The sequence below is a fragment of the Triticum dicoccoides genome, chromosome 4A (genome assembly GCF_002162155.2).
Source record: "Triticum dicoccoides isolate Atlit2015 ecotype Zavitan chromosome 4A, WEW_v2.0, whole genome shotgun sequence".
Lineage (NCBI taxonomy): Eukaryota > Viridiplantae > Streptophyta > Magnoliopsida > Poales > Poaceae > Triticum > Triticum dicoccoides.
In genome coordinates this window covers 744,864,195-744,874,465 of record NC_041386.1, presented here as the reverse complement: position 1 = coordinate 744,874,465, position 10,271 = coordinate 744,864,195, and the positions used below count along the sequence as shown (strand labels likewise).

The window sequence follows — 10,271 nt, the reverse complement described above, 5'->3', positions numbered from 1 at the left end:
CCTATTTCCTTGGTTGTTTTTAGAGAGGAGACAAGTGTAGAAATCCTAGGCAGTTATATTCTGTCAGTATAGATCAAAGACCGGATAGTTTGTGTGCAAGGTTGCTGAAGGAAAAGTACTATAGACGAGGAAACCTGATTGATACTGTGTTCACCGGAAACTCATCAGCAGTTTGGAAGGGCATTGAGCATGGGCTAGAGTTGTTAAAGAAAGGTGTCATATGAAGGATAGGTGATGGGCGCAGCGTGAGAATTTGGCGTGATCCGTGGATCCCAAGGGGGATATCTTGTAGACCTCTTACCTCACAGGGTCGATACCGGCTAACAAGAGTTGCCCAGTTTATCAATCAGGATGGAGTTTGGGATGTTGAGAGGCTCAATCAAATATCTAATACCAGCTGATGTGGAGGAAATACAGAAAATCAAATTATCTGCTCAAGTGTAAGATGATTTTATTGCGTGGCAACCTGAGAAAAATGGAAGGTTCTCGGTTCGGAGCGCTTATCACCTTGCCGTGGCGGATCATCTAATGGAACAGGGAGGGGTTTCCACTAGTTCAAGGCCATCCGGTGATAGACCTGTATGGAGGATGTTCTGGAAAATTCAAGTACCACAAAAGATGAAAATCTGTGCGTGGAAACTATTATCTGGAGGGCTACCAACTAGAGTTTTGAAGAAGCACCGACATTTAGATCCGGTGGACATCTGTGTACGCTGCGGACAGATGGAGGAATCCTCTTTTCATGCTGTTATTTCATGCCCGCATGCGTCTGCTGTGTGGGATTCAATGCGAGAAGTCTGGACTCTACCCGAGAGATCCGAGTTGCTGGATACAGGTCCAGAATGGCTGTTTGATGTGCTAGTTAAAATTGGTGAATCAGAGAGAGCAAAAGTACTGCTTATCATTTGGAGGAATTGGCACTTACGGAATGAGATGACCCATGGAAAATCAGTACCTAAAGATGGCGGGGTGGGAGTCGTTGTCATGGGTTGGGTAGCTGTATCAGTGGATGGTTCGTTTGATGTTACGGGTAAAGATGGCGGGGTGGGAGTCGTTGTCAGGGATCACATGGGGCAAATGATTGTTTGTTCCTGCCGATACATACCCAGTTGTGGTGATGTTTTTGAGGCTGAGTTAATGGCAATCAAGGAAGGCATACAGGTAGCTACTCAGCACACGCCGCTGCCAATGATTGTTCAAACTGATAGTGCCAAAGGTGTATTGACGCTAACAAATAAGATGCTTGATCGGTCGTATCTCGGCCACTTTGTGGAGGAAGTAAAGGACCTAGTTATGGGAGATCGGGAACTTAAGCTAGTTAAAATTAGTCGTACTCAAAATGGGATTGCAGATTTCTTAGCTAAATTTGCAAGGAGGGAACATCTAACCAATGTTTGGTTTCAGGATGTCCCAAGTGATGTAGCAGTTCTTTTAGCTGCAGATTGTAATCCTGTTCTAAATTAATAAAGATCCAGGTTTTCAACGCAAAAAAAGAGTATAGATCAAAGACCAGCATTGATTGATCTCGATTGATTAGTTAATCTAATTAATACCTCCAGTGTACGTATATAAACATACACTTCTCCATATGTCATCTAGTTAATACTAGCTTATCTTGCTAGTCTGATATGGATCATATCACTAGTAGACCCCAAAAAAATTAAAGTTCAAGGGCTCTCTCTTTGTCCTTCTTTCCAGTCTTTGCACTTGCACTGCACTGCTTAATACTTGTAGCATGCATAGACAAACAATGTTTCATATTTCATCACGTTGATACTTCCTCCGTCCCACAATATAAGATCGTTTTTCAAGCTAACATAGCTAGAAAAAAAATCTTATATTGTGGGACAGAGGGAGTAGTAGCTTGTCTTTCTAGCCTGATGTGAATCATATCAATAGTAGACCAAAAAGGCTAAAATTACAATTTAAGGTCTGTCTTTATTGTTCTTTCCAGTCTCTGCTCTTGCTTCTGAAACCAGAAACTGAACCAGTAAAAGAAATAATTTGCACTGCTAGAATCATTTGTATGTGGCATATTTTCTAGCTAGAATGTACTTATTTATTCCGGGGGCTATCTATAATCTAATTGTTCCACGTACACAGAAAAACAACGATACATGTATTTGTTTGACGTACTTTTGTACAAGACTTATAACAAGAAAATTTATTCTGAGATATGAATGAGTTTCCTAAAGTACACGACTCCCTCACGTGTGTGTGCCTGTTGGGTGATGGAGCTACACGCGCCCCTCGGAGCATGCCCTTAGTGCATGTGCACGTAACTGCATCTACGTGCATGGCCAGAGTATTCACGTACTAGCACTTGTACGTGCTCGAGGCCAGGCCTATACGTGGCCAAATACCCATGCCGGACCACCGGCGTACATGTATGTGTACTCGAATATTCGCATACAGGCCAGCTATATATATACGTATCCAAACGCCCGTGCAACGTATGTGTACGTGCGTGCCCCTCAACGTGTCGCAACGTGTCGCGGCCAGCGCCGGACTGCACACGTATATACCAAGCTTGTCGATCAAGAAGCCGATCAGCTTGGACGAAGGGTTGGTGCACCGGCCCGTTTATTTTAAAACTGATTTCCACCCATATCTTGTCCAGGATAATCGGAACGAGACGGCGGCCGCGGCGTGCAGCGCCCGAGCCCCCACATCCTATAAACTAGATCGGGTTTGCGCCCTGGCGCGAGGATGCCGGTCCCAAGGTTTTCGAAACAGGTAATTCTAAGTCAGTATTAACCCAAGTTTAAATATGAAATCATAATGGATAACATGCAGTGAAGAATATGATAGGAGCGGGATATAGATATGCAGACACTTCTAAAATTGAACGAACAATTTTGAAACATGTGAACAGATTTCAAATTTATAATAATATTTTAAAAATATGTTAACACTTTTTAAGTTACACAGAAAAAGGCTATAATAGTCAACAATGCAAGTCTCTTCAAACAAGAAACCCAACCCGTCCGACACTTATCCATCGCCACCAAGTGCTCTGTAGTAGAAATATCAGCCAAAATATGCACTACTCATTATCTGAACTGGAGCATCACATTCTGAACAAGAAATAGGAATATATTTAATAGACAACGTACTGAACATGGTTCACATGACACGACATTCCTTACGATATGAGCCTTGTAAAAAAAAGATGTATTTACTATATCATCTATCATTCTAGCATAGCAAGTACAACCTTAAGATAAAGAGACGATTCACAATGGAGTCGACAGATGCCATGAGGACGATCAAGAGTACATAATCAGTTGGGCTACAAAGCAGCAGAGCAAGTCTGTGAATAGATCGTACAAGCCGCTTTCATATATACAAAGGGAAGAATCCTGGCACAAAGACTTTGTGACCCTGACAAAGAACGGACAGATGGATAGGCTTCAACTGTGGATAAAAGAAAACATATTCAAATAAACATCAGGAAAACATGCTACAAGACACTATCTAATGACAGAGGATAACAATGCAAAATGAAAATCTAATGATCATAGAGAATAACAATAAAATATTAAGTATCCTAAAGTAATTTCTTAAAACATGAAGAGAAAGAATGTACCACATCACATGTATGTGCAAAAGAGCTGGTGATAGTCCAAGGTGTGCCAGGAGCATGTCAAGAACTGCCTTGTCTTGGATCCTAAACACTCGCTGGGTGTCATGCAGTTCCCAATAACATAAAACATAAGGCCTTGGGGAATTTCCCAAAACAATTGCATCACAGCATGGGAGAGGAATCAGAGAAATCAGTTGCGGATAAAAGCAACCATAGTGATAAAAAATATATGCCAAGCCTATCGTTTAATCAGGATTTTGTTGAGGATGTGCCAAGCGTTTTTTAAAAACAACAGACCATGAATCAATTGAAAACACAATCTGTCACCTATTGTTCAAAGCCACAGATCATCGAAACAGTATTATGTTCTCAGCAAGGCCATGTGCATTCTTCTCAAGTCTGCGATATGCACGTACAGTGGTCTTAGATCAAATGATAATCACCAAAACTAACTACAATACATAGTCTGTGAATCAAAAGTGAGAAAATACCAGGAACATGATTTGTGTAGTTCTCTGGCTGATACTACACATAAGTTGTGGTTGTTGCAGGAGCTCAGGGGAAAGCAGAGTAGGCGGACCTGCTTGCCGGAGCTCCTTGACTGGCCAGTCAAACGCGCAGCCACAGATGGGAGAGTGTTGCTACCCTAGCATTAGAGCATGTTAAATGGAAAAAACTCAAATCCCTAACAAGAACTTTTTTTGAAAGATCCATAAAATACGGATCGGGATAGGGGGGCTAACATGAACTCATCCTTCACGCGAGCACCGCCGCTCGATGGAGATGGTTGGCACTCCACGCCACTCCACGCATCATCATATTCCTCCTTCACGCGAACACCGCTGCTCGGCAGCCTCCACATCCGCCGGCTCGGCTCCCTCGGCGGCCGCCGTGCCCCATGCCAACGTGAGCGTCCATCCGAAGGGATATAAAGAAACGGACATCAAAACAAAGAGCAATGTTAATATAACCACATCATTCAATTCACATGTCAGGACACAATAGGAGGTCTTTCCACCAAGTGGCTTGATACATACAATTAAACTCAGGAAAATATTTTTCACCACTTACAGATAATAAGCAGCTGTAAGGGGGCACACAGACAACCGCATACCAGTATACATGCAAATAACCTCCAAAATAAATGGATGCCATAGGAAAAGTAAACTCCAACATATTACCAAAGAGACAATAAAAGCTCTGAACCAAAAAATGTAAGAAATGCTCAATTCAGTTTATTTACCAGTTATGAAATTAATTATTCTCGTTCAGGTGGTTCTTGTTTACTTAAGAAAACACTTGTAGACTTCAAGTACAGATAAATAGTCAAGCTACATTGCTGTTTTACAGTAGCTCATTTCACATGATGAAAATGACTGAAGGAAAACAAAAAAAACTTGCTTCCACCATGAGGTTATATAAGTAGTCATACTAAGGGATCCAAGGGTGGTTGCAATCAACTTGAACATAAGCAGATTTCAGTTGTATGCGCATTATATGCTTCCAAATAAATAATTTAAAAATCATCTTCTATGACTATTCCGAAACAGAGGACCGCTGAATGACGCAGAGGCACGTTGCTGAAAAAGGAAGAGGCGTCTCTGAAAGCTGCTGAAATATGAAATTGGCAGGAAAAATGGCACTTGAATCTCCATGTTTTTTCTCGAAGTCAGGTCATTCTGCACCCTAGCAACACGAATTTATATCTGCTATTGTTGCCGCGGGATCATTTGGCCCCATTTCATCTCCACCCCCTCGTAGTTGTGCACACAACGTCGGATTCAGGACAACTCATAATTTAGCCAAAATAAACACACTGATTGCAACCACAAGGCTCACAGCAGATCAAAGTACATCTAAGAAAAACTGAAAAACAAATTTCTCTCAAGATCAACATAAGAGAGTCCATCTGTTCTCAAAGTAAAGCATATAGCAACGACGACTGAATTGCACAAGCCATATTTAATTATTCTCACTTGCAGATTCAAAAAGCACATACCATATTTAATTTCAAACTGAGCATCCAGAAATCATAATAACCTAGGAAGACCAAACCAAACAACAGAAGCCAATGAACATGTCATTCTTCCCATTCTCTTTCAGAAACATCAATCTAACACAAACAAACCGAACCCTTTGTTTTTCACATATCACTCGACAAAGAACAGCATGTTTCGCTCCAGGACGCCATGGACAGAGGAGTAGCAGCCTAAAAAGCTACGGATAATCAAATGTACAGCAGCAAGAGCATACAAATGTCAATCTACAGCAGCAGCAGCAGCACATCTTAGCTATGGACGGAGAATGCTAACATCAAGAGGTATAGGGAGTAGCAGCAACACACCTTGCTGCTCTGGGATTCCGTGGACAGAGGAGCATTAGCCTAAAAAGCTTGAAGCCGCCATGACCTCGTCCAGCTCCGCGACGGCGGCAACCTGCAAGCCAAGACCATGGAAGGAGTAGGGGTTAGAGAGAGAGAGAGAGGTGGAGGGGGGAGAGAGATGTGTACCTAGAGGTCCAGCAGGCGCGTTGGGAGAGCCTGGTGAGCTCGTCGCTGACGCTTCCTCACATCAAGCTCGCAGCCGTGTCCACATCAGCCCGACCGCCACTGCTACCGATGTCTCCTCACATCACAACACATATAAAAGGGCAAAATAAAGTATGTGTTGAAGGATTATGGAAAGTAAAAAATGATCCGACGGCCGACAGTGGCTAAGCTCTGAGAACGCTCATGTTCTCCCTAGATGCTTATTCTTGGATATAAAAGGGCAAAATAAAGTATGTGTTAAAGGATTATGGAAAGTAAAACCAATAGTATGTGTTGAAGAGTTAAGGAAAGTAATGCTAGAAAGTTATTTTGCAAATCAGTGTTCCTACAAGAGTTAACTTTACAGAGCAATGAACAATATGGGCTAGTATATTCAAAGTATTAAAAGGTGAAATAAATAGATAAATCACAAAATTGGCATAACATTTTGCCAACTAAAATATAAATATCCTGAGGTATGCTTAAATACCCGACCCTACAGCTGCAATCAGCTTATGATCAATGGTGTTTTTGAAAGCAATAAAGGCAGGGAAATGCTATAACAGAATTATGGCTCTAGAAAAATGCAATAAAGGCAGCAAACTAATGTTTTCACATGGCTGTGTGTTGATGCGCTAGCTACAATTGTAGGTTGTACTATTCAAGTTCAGACTGTTGTGTCCACATGTAAGGCCACCCAAAGATCTCAGTGTTCAAATGTAATGATGATGTGTTCGCATCAGATAAACTATTGCTTCAGCAAATCGCTTGTGGGGAAAAAGGACATAAAAAACCAGATACACGCTGATAAGATTAACCGTGCCAAAGTATGCTAACAGATAATATAATAAGAACATTACTCTGTCCAAATTCAGCAAAGTCAGATCATCTGCAGAAAAGTTTCTGTGCTTAACCGAAGCCGGGATAGTTGTGTAATAGCATCCTCTCCTCTCAGTGTGTGCAGGCGCTTTCTTTGCAAATTTGTCTTCTCTAAGTGTTTCCATCAATCGTCTCTCCATATCCATTTGGGGAGCTCTATCCATCCATGATGTCTCCAACGCAATTGCCACCAATTGGCTCTGTACAAATCAAACACACATAACCAGCAACTCATTAGTTGGTTCTATCAAAAATGTCTTAAAATACAGGCTGCTCTGTAACTATTAAGGGTACGAGAAAAATCAAAATGCATCAGACTTACCAAGGCATTCAATGACACATTGTGACAAGTAGCTTTAAAGTTGTTTCCAGTCTCCAAAAGAATCCAAATTGTATGGTCCAAGCTGACCATCAAGCTCGAAACGTTTTACTGCTTCAGAGTATCCGATTTCCTACCATAAAACAAAGTTCAGTATTCTAGGCTTCTAGCCCAAGAAAAATCAAACATATGCAATCCCTAGTTTGAGGTATTAATATGTTATATGTTACAGTTAATCAGAAAGGTCGACTATTTCCAATATGTTGCAATTTTGAGACGCCGGACAGATACAGTTTTGGTAGTTCATATTTCATATATTATTCATAAACCAGCTGCAAGGAAAATGAGCTGAACATAAATTAGGCAAATTTATGTACCTTGGCATATTAAATTATCATCTGGTGCGGATTTGGTAGGTTAGGCACTTCAGTGAGGTAGTAATCCCATTGGGGCAATGCATTTTCTGTTTTATTATCAACTGAATTAGTTATTTGTAAGGTTTCAAACTGCTTTAAAATTTACAAGACATATTGAATATTGATACCTAGAGTTTTGCAGTTACAGTACAAGGCGCAAATACAAGATTTGCAACAACTGACGAAGCTACTGGAGCCGCACATAACAACTAATCTACATATATGTGATCTCCTAGATAGGAAGAAAAGGAAGAGCTCGCCAACCAGGAACCTTGCAACCTCCTGAAACGGTAGCAGACAGCAGGCCGACCAAGCCTCAACAAACAGAACAAACAACAGCTACAGTGGACCTGCAATGATAAATTCCACACAAAATCAATGGAAACAAAAAAACGTATAACTGAAAGAGAAGAACAACGTCTCTAGGCAAGGGAATGGATCACCTGGGCGTCTTCAGAGTGGCTGTGCTGGGGAGAACCGATGCCGGCGGCGGCCGTGTCGTGCTGGGGAGAACCGACGCAGGCGGCGGCCGTGTCGTTGCTGAAGGGCGCTCCAGCAGTGTGCATTTGCACATTTAAGCCTCAATGCACGTACTCCAAATCTGCCAATGCAGCAACAATGGCGGTAGAACATATGCTACAGATTATAAGTCACCTAAGGTGAACATTTGAATGCCTCAAGGCCCCCCAAATCAGCTGACCGCATCTCCAATATAAGAAACAAACAAATATGAAGGCGCCTTACCTCGGGTCGTCTCCTTCCCAGAGGTGCACAGACGCAAGGATAAAGGTTCAGTGCTTCCTCGGCGTGGTCGAACAGGAGGTGTTGCGGGCCGGCAGCGGGCAGTGGCTCAGCCTCCTCACCCACTCCTAGCGTTAGAGGGGAACGATGGGAGGGGAGGAGGAAGGGTGGAGCAGTATGCGGCCTGACGACGGGAAGGAGACGCGAGAGGAGGAGGACGGGAGGGGAAGAGGAGTCGGCCAAGGCGGCAGCCGGCTGGATGAAGGAGATGGCGGCGAGGTGGGATTGGCTCTCCTCGACCTCGCAGAAGACCGGACGACGGCACGTCGGCCACATCACCCGCGGCCGGGTACCCGGGCGAGCAGCAACGGCGGGGCAGGGAGGCGGGCGCGGCAGAAGAAGAGACGACGGCACGCCGGCCTCGTCGCGCGCGGCCCCCATCTCTCTAGATGGGCGGTGTGAGGCCGGGCATGGGTGCCGGGCGAGCGGCGGCGGCGCCGCCGACGGCAGGGCAGGGAGGCGGGCGCGGGGTAGGGTTTGGAGGGGGCGAGAGAGGTGAGGGCGCGGCGTGCGTGCGGGAGGAGCGGCGTGAGTGCGGGAGGTAGATCGACTCGGTGAAGCTAGTAGAGCTCGTCGAGGAGCACCCTTGTGTGTGTTGGGCGGCGCCGGAGCTCACCGGAGCGGCCGGAATCGGCCGGCCACCGAGGCGGGAGAGTGCGCAGGAGGTAGGGACTGGAGGAAGAGGCGAGGAGCTGGGCGAGTGCGGGAGAGAGAGGCGGCGGCTAGGTCTCCGCCACCGGAGCGGCCGCCTTTTATACCCCCTTACGCGAAATGACCAAAATGCCCCGGTGAGGGCACAATATTTACATTTTGCTGCCATTACTATTCATTCCAGCAGTGTCAATCCCAGATCCAACGGCCCAGCCTTCTCCAGATCTCGATCGGACGGACGAGAACGCATCAAGTGAACCGATCTGACGGCCGAGAGTCGCTGATCTCTAAGAAGGCTTGTAGGATCCTTCTTCTCTTATTTCTGGATACCCACCACATCCATCCGTCCAGGGGAAGAAGAAAGGCACGCACAAAGGCACGGCCAGAGGGAGACGCCTCCAGCCATCACGCAATACCATCACATCCATCTAATACGCAGCCCTTCCGAGCAGGCTCGGCCGGCGGCGTACACTAGTAGCGCGTGCACCAGCGACGACGCGAGCATGTCGATCGTCTTCTCCCAAGGTGAGCATCAAAACTAATCTCTCCCTCGCATCCCACCTCTCCTCTCTCGATGGTGGTGGCCGGATCTGCGACCGGACGGCCGGAGACGAAGCTGGCCGTCGCCTCCGTTTTGGGTCGTTGAAGGCGATTGACGCCGTGCCGGGGTTGCCGCTCATTGTTTGACCCCGGTGCACTACTCACCGGCGATGATCCCCGCGACGACGTGCCGGGTTGCCGCCCATGCGCAACCCTCGGCGCACTCTCGGCGCAGACGATGATGTGCCGGGGCTGCCGCCCATGCGCGACCCCAGTGAACTCTCCATGCAAGATGACGACGTCCCAGAGGCCATCGACCATGCGCGGTCCCTAGTGTACACTCCGTCGTCGAGTCCGCCGGCAACAACATCATCGTGCCGGGAGCCCGGGACTCGGCGGCATGCATCGATTGACTCGGCGCACCCCTTCTACTTACACCATCGGCGGCGCCAAGGCAAGGCACCGCTGCATCGCGAGGTCGTACTCGCCCCGTCTCACCGGTCCATGGAGGCGCCATGGGCTGGTCGGGACTCGTCGGCAAGCATCGTTCGA

The 10,271-nt window shown here is 45.8% G+C and overlaps 2 long non-coding RNA genes across 9 annotated transcripts; both read right to left on the bottom strand.

The window, feature by feature from the left end:
- Positions 1-3,224: 3,224 nt before the first annotated feature.
- Positions 3,225-4,502, bottom strand: LOC119288385. Of its 2 annotated transcripts, none has more exons than XR_005141164.1 (4): positions 4,330-4,502; positions 4,078-4,232; positions 3,590-3,985; positions 3,225-3,417 (listed from the first exon to the last, which is right to left on the bottom strand). It is a non-coding gene; the product is annotated as an uncharacterized LOC119288385 (long non-coding RNA). The 2 variants fall into 2 exon arrangements; XR_005141165.1 differs by having other exon boundaries at positions 4,078-4,227.
- Positions 4,503-4,515: 13 nt separating this feature from the next.
- LOC119288386 lies at positions 4,516-9,233 on the bottom strand. Of its 7 annotated transcripts, none has more exons than XR_005141168.1 (7): positions 8,472-9,233; positions 8,171-8,328; positions 7,992-8,077; positions 7,689-7,774; positions 7,315-7,444; positions 6,096-7,192; positions 4,516-6,021 (listed from the first exon to the last, which is right to left on the bottom strand). It is a non-coding gene; the product is annotated as an uncharacterized LOC119288386 (long non-coding RNA). The 7 variants fall into 7 exon arrangements; XR_005141169.1 differs by having other exon boundaries at positions 7,999-8,077; XR_005141170.1 differs by lacking the exon at positions 7,689-7,774 and having other exon boundaries at positions 4,516-5,795; positions 5,931-6,021; positions 7,999-8,077.
- Positions 9,234-10,271: the final 1,038 nt, after the last annotated feature.